We start from the raw sequence: 10289 nt of genomic DNA, 5'->3' as shown, positions 1-10289 counted from the left end.
CCGTCAGCTGCACATCAGGGTTTGTTAAATCATTGATTAACGTGAAGCCACACAACCATCTTTATGTTGAACTTTGAAGTGTCACTTTGTCTGTGAATGTATGGTTATTTGGTTGTTTTTTTACCCAGAGTAGATACTGAAACCTGGTAATACATCAGTTTACTTCAGCCATTGTGCGAGGCCTTGCTCTTGTGGGGAATGATGCCGCTGTGTGCCTCTATTTCGTTTCGGCCTCTTTCTCTCTCTCTCTCTCTCTCTCTCTCTCTCTCTCTCTCTCTCTCTCTCTCTCTCTCTCTCTCTCTCTCTCTCATATATTGTGTAAGTTTGGATATACATTAAGTAATGCACTATTTTGATTAAAGTTGGGGTTCATGCTGGTCATGAAGCATCAATACAAATAAACAACAACCACCATTCAGCTTGTTACATTTTATTTAGCTACATTGTTGGCATTGACAATGTATAATCTGCCTCATCATCATCATAGTTATGGGCTTAATCTAATCTATTGATGTTTAATGGTTTGTAGTCGTACAACTCAGAAATAAACATTATTATTTGTGCAAATGCATTGTTGTGCCTGCATAAATACAATTTCTACATGTTTAATAACAAGTTTCACAGTTAAAGAAAGAGAAAAATCTAAATTGGAAAATTTGGCAGTGGTAATAATGTATTGGTGATATGGATGGAGGTAGAGATGGTCTTTTGGTTACATATACTCTTGACTTGTTTTTATAGGATTGTTTTTAGTGTATTTAGCCTAATATTGCATTATTGCAGGTTTTTTTAATGTGGCAATGATAAATTAGGGCTACAGACAGGTACAAAATGCATTTCAGTAATTGTCCAATACAAATAATTTTTGACTACTGCAACTTTTTACTTTTTTGCTAATCTAATGTTCTTTTCAAAGTTTGTGACATAGGAAGAAAATAAGTTAAATAATGGAATATTCCCCATAGAGACATTTTAAAGTACATTTTGCTGTACAAATCCCAAGGGTTACGACTCAAAATTGCAAAAAGTTGTTTTTCAGTTGCAAAGAATAAAGTACAAATCCTTCTCTCTTATTTGGATTTAAAACATGTAGCTAAAATTACTTTTTACTTTTTGGTAAGATGACATACTCAAATATTCTACATTAAGACAATTGGACATTTTTGATTACTATAAACATCTATGTGACAAGTATTTTCTTTGAGAATGTAATCATTAACCTTATTTAAAAGTAAAACATCAACTAGTTTCTCTATAAAATTTGATTATTAAGGGAAAGTGTAGCTGCTATTTTCTTCTTTTCAGGTCCACCAACTTCATGTAGCTTCACTGAACTGCAGTGAGATTCTCAATCAATAGCTTTTCCAGCATGGTCAGCCAGTAACCTTTAACTTTCCAGCTCATGGTCTGATACCCAGGAAACCAGATTTAATTCAGGAAAAACAACCCATACAATTCAAGTAAATTGAAAAGGTTACCTTTTTGGTGTGAGGTTAACTTATTATGACTTCAAATGATAAATAGATTGTAAATTAGAGTGAAACATGGTTACCTACATCGTGTAACAATGTTTTTTTTGGTTGTTTTTTTTGTTCCTGGGTAGTAAGTGTTATTTTCTAATTGCTTATGCCTCAAAAGTATAGAAAATGTCTATTATTCCCCACAAACTTTGCTTTTGTGACCAGGACAGTGATATTGTGAAATGTAACTATTTCCAATGAGAAAACGGGCAAATTTGTGTCTTTCCGTTCATATAAAGTCAGAAAAAAACAACATATGAATCCAAATTAACATGTATTTATAGTAAAGTAATACAAAAATGACTACAAAAGATTTAGAAGTGAGTAGTTTTTCGAGATTTACAATTATACGGTGTAATCATGCAGTATGCAGTATAATCGTTCTGACTTTATGTGAACGAAAAGACACAAATTCGCCCGTTTTCTCATTGGAAATACTTAAATTTCAAAATATCACTGTCCTGGTCAGAAAAGCAAAGTTTGTGGGGAATAATAGACATTTTCTATACTTTTGAGGCATAAACAATTAGGAAATAACACTTACTACCCAGGAACAAAAAAAACATGGTGTTATCAGATTGCATCTACCCACTAGATGGCACTACGAAACCTAGATGTTAAAAAGAATTACACAAACCAAGAATAATTTGCAGTACAGGACTGGAACACTAGAGGAAGCAATTCACAAATTTGAGTTATAATCAGAAATCAGAAACGGAAATAATCATACCGAAATCAATGGTTGTTTGTTTTTCTGTTTTCATCTAAAAGAACACATAATATACACTCACCTAAAGGTTTATTAGGAACACCTGTTCAATTTCTCATTAATGCAATTATCTAACCAACCAATCACATGGCAGTTGCTTCAATGCATTTAGGGGTGTGGTCCTGGTCAAGACAATCTCCTGAACTCCAAACTGAATGTCTGAATGGGAAAGAAAGGTGATTTAAGCAATTTTGAGCGTGGCATGGTTGTTGGTGCCAGACAGGCCGGTCTGAGTATTTCACAATCTGCTCAGTTACTGGGATTTTCACGCACAACCATTTCTAGGGTTTACAAAGAATGGTGTGAAAAGGGAAAAACATCCAGTATGCGGCAGTCCTGTGGGCGAAAATGCCTTGTTGATGCTAGAGGTCAGAGGAGAATGGGCCGACTGATTCAAGCTGATAGAAGAGCAACTTTGACTGAAATAACCACTCGTTACAACCGAGGTATGCAGCAAAGCATTTGTGAAGCCACAACACGTACAACCTTGAGGCGGATGGGCTACAACAGCAGAAGACCCCACCGGGTACCACTCATCTCCACTACAAATAGGAAAAAGAGGCTACAATTTGCACAAGCTCACCAAAATTGGACAGTTGAAGACTGGAAAAATGTTGCCTGGTCTGATGAGTCTCGATTTCTGTTGAGACATTCAGATGGTAGAGTCAGAAATTGGCGTAAACAGAATGAGAACATGGATCCATCATGCCTTGTTACCACTGTGCAGGCTGGTGGTGGTGGTGTAATGGTGTGGGGGATGTTTTCTTGGCACACTTTAGGCCCCTTAGTGCCAATTGGGCATCGTTTAAATGCCACGGCCTACCTGAGCATTGTTTCTGACCATGTCCATCCCTTTATGACCACCATGTACCCATCCTCTGATGGCTACTTCCAGCAGGATAATGTACCATGTCACAAAGGTCGAATCATTTCAAATTGGTTTCTTGAACATGACAATGAGTTCACTGTACTAAACTGGCCCCCACAGTCACCAGATCTCAACCCAATAGAGCATCTTTGGGATGTGGTGGAACGGGAGCTTCGTGCCCTGGATGTGCATCCCACAAATCTCCATCAACTGCAAGATGCTATCCTATCAATATGGGCCAACATTTCTAAAGAATGCTTTCAGCACCTTGTTGAATCAATGCCACGTAGAATTAAGGCAGTTCTGAAGGCGAAAGGGGGTCAAACACAGTATTAGTATGGTGTTCCTAATAATCCTTTAGGTGAGTGTATATCCTAAGTGCTACTGAATTCCACGTCCATCATGCCAGAATCCTATGAATTTTAAATTCCTTGACTTAAGTTACAGGCACTGCATTTGAAGGTCGGTAAAAAAGTACTTTACCTCGTACAGCAATGAGTACCTTCTTCAGGTGTGGCTTGACTAGCATGATATTGTGGGTTATTGTACTTCAAAAAACTTAGTTTGTTTCAGCCGAATGAACACAAAACAGAGATGCTTTTGATTTTGATTAAACAATTCTGCCTTTTTGTTTTTTTTAAATCTAAAAACAAATATTCCTTTCCTTGACCCTGCCCAAAATATTGGGTTAAACAAATGCCAGTATTATTTGATGACCTGCAGTTTTGAATTCCTAGACTTACCACATATTAAATGACACTGACTTTGCATTTATTTGTGGCTATTTGGGTTACTGTTTTTTTTTCCTTCTCAGAACCACCAACATTTGCAAGTGAAAGCAGTGTTTATTTTAAAACTTGAAGTGGTCTTATAAGTATGTGCTAAACTTATGTTACATGGGTTGTGATAAAAAATAATAATAGCTACCTTCCCAAAGGCCTAGTACAGATAGAATAATCAATTAAAAAGAGTTTAATCTGCATTAGAAAGTTAAATATTATGTAATTATGTGATTAGACCTGGACTACTGTGTGCCACATTTTTGGTAATTGCTGTGCCAGACACATTTCTGTCCTGTTTTTTTAAGAATGCTTGAAAAGGCAGTTCATGTTTAGATCAATCCACATGACAACCCATACTTATTTTCTATGAACATCCACAAACTCTCCCCATGCCACCAGACCAATCAGAAAGAACAATGCTCTTTTCTGGGTGTGTTATAGGAACCAGGCACTTGAATCAAATACAGACTGTGCAGCTCCATCCATTAAACTGGATGTTAAACCTCCCTGATCTTTAGAGGAAGAGAAATTAACCTTTGCATTGCAATCAGCTGACAATCAATGTAATCTATAGTCCACAGAAACTTCTTCATTATGTGATAATCAACAATGCTTGTTTTTCAGTGAAGGTCAGTGGCGTCTCTTTTCTGATTTATTTCTTCCTTATCTAAAGCTATGTGCATTCCAGCAACCAATTAAAACAGAATAACCCCCTTTTTTTTGCATATACATATTTGTCTTCTTTCTTTTCTTCTCAAGAGGAAGATAACAGGTTCAAGGTCCAGGAGATGTATCAATATGACCTTGCTGACAGAAAAGCCACAGCTAGTAAACACTGCGAGCTCTCAAGCAGGCAGGAAGGCCGCTGTGACCGTGATTTATGAGAGATGGGTGGTTAGCAAGTAAAGACTAATTAGTATTGGCTCCAGTCATGAAAAAATGTATTTCTTTTCCCCTTAAGAGTACTTTTATATCCAGCAATTCTGTAATAAGATCCATCTGTGCAGACGCTTGAGCTTTCGACTTGGAGTGTGAGAGCTTGTTGAAAAGGGATAAAAAATGGGGGGGTTGTCTTAGGTATACTAACAGCGTTGATTGTGTGATTGAGTATTGCAGATTGGTATAATGAAAGAAATTAAACATGTCATCCAAACTTCCTTCTGGCCTTTCCATCACTTCCTGACATCCTGACCGGTCTTGCTCTTAAACAATTGCACCTTCATGCAGCGACTGTATTACTCGTGTGGAAACATGCTTTGAGTCACGTCTTGATCCTGTATAAGTGGCACATTATCTAATAGGAAAGCTGTGGTGGCTACTGTTGTAGTTGTATCCGAGAGACCCTTCAAACATGTACATTGCCTTGATCAGCGCTGCCATTACGTCACAAAAGCTGCAAATCAGTTTCCACATTATTCAGCATCACCGGACCGTTCATAAAAGAGGCCTTGTGAAACAGCCGAAGAGTCGATCGGCTTCTCCTTGGAAACTGTGAAGATGACAGCAAACAAGCCCTTGCAAAGGCTGATACAGGCATTTCATCATCCGCTGTGGTCTTATGTTGTGTCAAAAGACGTACTGAGAGGGGTGCAGTAACTTTAGACAGTTAATCTCGACTGAGAATTTAAGCCAAAAAAATAACTAAAAAGACACGAGATGAGGTTGCTACATTAGGCAGCGGCCGAGATGTAAAAAAACAAAACAACTAGACTTGAGGATGACAGTGTAAGTCATCTCAGGAAACAGGAAACCATATATAACAAGTAAAGACATAGAGGGAGGATGCTCTTGGCTCTCAAATTGAACAGAAATATATACATTTAAGAATTTCTTTTTTTTTTAAATCCTCCAGCCTGCAAACTGCTGTACGGCTCAAAGGAGTGCAGGCCACATGCTTGAGAAACTACTTTTACATTTCGAACTTATCAGACCTGCAATGTTCTAGCAGAAACTGCCTGCATCGCATCCCTCTGTTAATTATGAAAGAGTACTGCATCTAATTTGTCTTTCAGCACTACATGCCAGCTTGGGCTGTCAGACCCCATGGATTTGAGGTTCAGCTCGCGTGTCCCCCTCTCTTTGCCTGTACCAGTGTAGAAAGATTGATGGAGGGATGTGCTTTTGTTTTTAATAGGCAGCGGATTTCATTTATTTTTAGACTAACCCCCCTCCCCAGAATCATCCTTCCTCTGCATTCCAAGAGGCTTTTTAATCAAACCCATATTCTTCCCTTTTCAGTGTCCAAAATACGATGCTTCTTCCCTTCCCAGCCCGTCTGCTTCTTAGTCAGCAAAACGGAAGCTGTACCTCCTTCGAATCTCGAAAGTAAAAAAAAAAAAAAAAAGCAAAATGTCTGGAAGCAAAATGTGTCCCTGCAGACAATGAAGTACAATGCACTGGCTTTGTTCAAGGATGATATTCAGGTTGGTTTAGTGGCAGAACAGAATTTAAATGTAAATGTAATGTAAGCATTATGGTAGCACACACTTTTAATGTTTAAATTATAGATTGATTGAAATTCATTGTCTTGTTGGGAATAAATTAGGTCATACATAACATTAGTGTAATTGTCATTAAAAATACATGTTTCGAAAAGAAAGTTATAGTTACATTCTTGGGACAAATTCAGCAATGAAAGGTTGTAAATGTTGATTGCTGCCTCTATATAATTATATCTCTAGCAAAAATGAATAAGACCCATCTGACATTTGAATTTGGTACACCCTCAGTGTTTTCACTGATTTAAAAAATAATTTCAATTTTTATTAGATAAAACTAAAAGGCAATCAAGCTTTCTCTGACCAAAATAGCTTTTCACTCCAGGCAGTAAATCTCGAGCTTACTCACTTCAATATAAACATTCCCCTTTCGTTGTTCACAGTACTTACTTCAGCTCTTAATCGTGCCATTGTACGACCCAGAAGCAAAACTAAATGAATCTATATTTCCATGCGTAAGGAGGCTAAATGCTAGCCCAGCTAGCATTTTTTGTTTTTCCATTTATAGTGCAAGGGGGAGATTGAAGGGAAGTGAATTAAATTTACTGATTTATTTTTTCTGGCAAAATATGAAAGTGTGCTGTGTCTTTAGTGGTTCAAAAGACAACCAAGTCTTTATGTTCCCTGTAGCATGACTAACACTCATTGAGTTAGGGAACCAAGGAAAAGCACCAGGGAGAATTATTATTGCTGCAAAGGGGACCAATATTAGTGATGGATCAATATGTCTTTTAACAAAGCTATGCTTCAGCAGTACCTAGAGACATAAGAGCCTGCATATGGGACACAGATTTGTCAACGTGGAACAAGATCCTGGTCATTCTAATGAGGAATGGGTTTGCTTAACACCTGTAGTAACAGGTGGAAGATATTTCTCTGGATTTTGGATTCCAAAGCCAAATAATTATGTCAGTTGAAGCATTTCTAAGAGTATCAATCACGATAACCCATCCATGTCTGGATCACAGATTTACTAATTCCCAGTTCTGCACATAATTTTTAATGAAACCAAGTCATTGAATGGGATCAGATTCTCTGATGACGTGATAACTGGTGGCTATTCACTTTTGATTTGGAATAGTTTAATGAACACTTCCTTCGGTTAAATATTTAATCTCCTGGGCGCACTGCCCATGTACCATTGGCTGAAAGTGACTTCATGCCTTTAAACGCATATTATATAGATGTGGTTTTACTCAAGTGGTCTTTAGGAAAACCCACAACATCTGTGGATACCATGCTGATTATGTCATATTAACAGACCTATAATTACACCACCCATGTCATTTAGAGAGTAGCACACCAAATGAAATGTATCAATGGTTCATAGTTTTGGAAATGCATCCAAGTACACATTTTTAGCCAATGCACTTAATTCTCTGAAGGGTATTCCAGCTTCTGCCAAAGCAAATGATAAGTAAGCAAAAAAGATCAAAATTGTCTAACGTTTAAATAAAAATCATTAGACATCCATACTCTTAAGCCGTGTTTATATGGGTGTCTATAAACAGCATCCTTTAATGACATAGTCTTTACCAATGTCTACACATTAATTATATTCCTTGAAGAAAGCACTTTGAGGAAATTGAAATTACATTGAGACTCGTCAGAAGTTGTTGCTTTAACATTTATCAGTGTGTCTCACAATCTCAGGCAATCTTCACCAAACATGATCCAGGATATGGACATTTTTGTGAGGCATAGGCTGTGTCAGTAACATGAAGCAATAGGACAAACAAATCATATCACAAAGACAAAGCATTCAGTCAGACTTTTTTCCAAGCTGTGAAACTTTTTTGTTTGCTTTTAAGAACAGGCTTTGGTGGAGAAATGGGCACTTCCACACAGCAGTTTTGATGGTTTGCTGCTGTAGCTCCACTGCCACAGTGTTCATTTCATTTGGCTTTCTGTGGTACCATTCATTGCGTTGCTAAGACAATATGACAACAGTGTGTTGTGGGCCATGGAGCACTGAACTCGCCACCCTGTGACTCTATTGTTCAGCCCAGGGATATCTCCTATCCTTCCTCTCCGCAGGGTTGTGCTGGACAGCTGAACTCGGCTTTTCAGCTTCCTGCCTCTTTCTCCTTTTGCAAAAGCTCATTTGCCACATTATGCAGTTACAATTAACTCTCACAAAAGGCTTTGAATACCCAACCGGGGATTTCATTGTTTAATATTGTTGGAAACTAAGTGTCTGAACCACCCATGGTTGTACACTTTAAATTCATTATGTTGCTAATTTAGTATATTTATATATAAAAGGGAAATTATAAGACATACACCCAGACTTCTCTGTCCTGACAAGAGAGACGTTTAACAGTATTAAAGGATATTTAACTGTGTGGCAAGCAGGTTTTATCTTTCTAAGTTTTAATACATAAACATCAAGACCTTCTAGAGATGTACATACACTACAGCTTATGTTGATGGTGGTTCTGTCTGAGCTGGGGGATGGAGATATAAAATCGAAGTAGTTGTTTTGCTAATGGCTAAGTATATAAAAACTCAACTATTTTAGAATGATTTTATCACTCTCATTTTGATATTTGACCTCTGAGGGTTTTTAAGTGAACTGCTGAAAGAAAGGTCATACTGGGGTAAATCAGGATGCACGCCCAGTTTCTGTAATAACCCTTTTTGTGGTGATTAATAGACTGAAAAGGGAAGTCATGCTCCCTTTTCTGAGTCAGTAATTGTTAATTTAAAAAAGCAATGATACAATTAATTTGGAATTTGACACATAATCTCACTGCTATTGTGCCTCTTAATGAGGAGGTGGTCTTGTGCCACTGTTGTGCCATTCCAGACCTGTTGTCAAACCCTAAGAATTTTTGTATAAGGTCACCCCCACAGTGTGAAAACCTTGTGAACCAATACATGAGTAACAATACAAAATAGTCACATTTGAGCTTACGATTTTTAGATTAATATCATTTTTTCCTAAAGAAATATAAATCATTAACATGACCTATGTTTTGGATATTGGATTCAATATGTAACCTATATGGCAAAACATAACACTTTCATGGCCAACGATTTTTCAAGTACCGGTACACCCCAGATTAAACCTCAGTATTTCATTCCAGCCAAACACAACAAAACTTAATGAACAGGAAAAACAGGTTTACATGGGAGGTGAGCACTGTAAAATTTCCTTGAAGAAATTAGGGGACTGAGGGCCAATTTAAGTACCTGGGAAGGTGCCAATCAGACATAGTCATGCAATACAGAGTTGAGACTGATAAGCATCCAGCCCAGTGCCAGCAGCTGAAAAGTCAACATTCTTATCTGAAACGACTGGTAAATTACTTTAGAATGTGTGAAAAGAAAGAAAAACATTGAGTTTTAGATTTCTCCTTATATTTTACCATGAACATATGTTAGCCCAATGTCAGATGTTTTTTTTTTTTTTTTTTTTGAATGAAAATTTTATTTTACATATTTTACATATTTTTTACAATGAAAAATAAATAGAGGCTTATTTAACAGGCACAATAATGTGGCATGGGTAAATGCATTTTTTCTTACTTCTGAAGTGCAGATAAAAGGCTTCCGAGGCTTGCCTTGTGAGACATAATAGGACTTATGCTCCTCTCCTGGCTTTTGGATGTGTTTTTAACCGTAGTCACATCTACAGTAAAGTGTTTAAACTTGGACACAATAAGCTAATACTGAAGTGGTGATGTAAACCACATGACAAACACTTGCGCTGTCGCTTAATAGATTGAAATGTTTACTTAAATTCTGAACTAGATGTTCATGAAAGCAACTGTGCTCTATTCAGGTACTGCAAGCATTTTCTTCACACCAGGCTCAAGTTGCTCTGGTTGAAATGGAGACCTGGATTAC

This window comes from Amia ocellicauda, chromosome 11 (genome assembly GCF_036373705.1).
Source record: "Amia ocellicauda isolate fAmiCal2 chromosome 11, fAmiCal2.hap1, whole genome shotgun sequence".
Classification (NCBI taxonomy): Eukaryota; Metazoa; Chordata; class Actinopteri; order Amiiformes; family Amiidae; genus Amia; species Amia ocellicauda.
The sequence above is the reverse complement of the archived record's forward strand: the minus strand, read 5'-3'. Positions refer to the sequence as shown.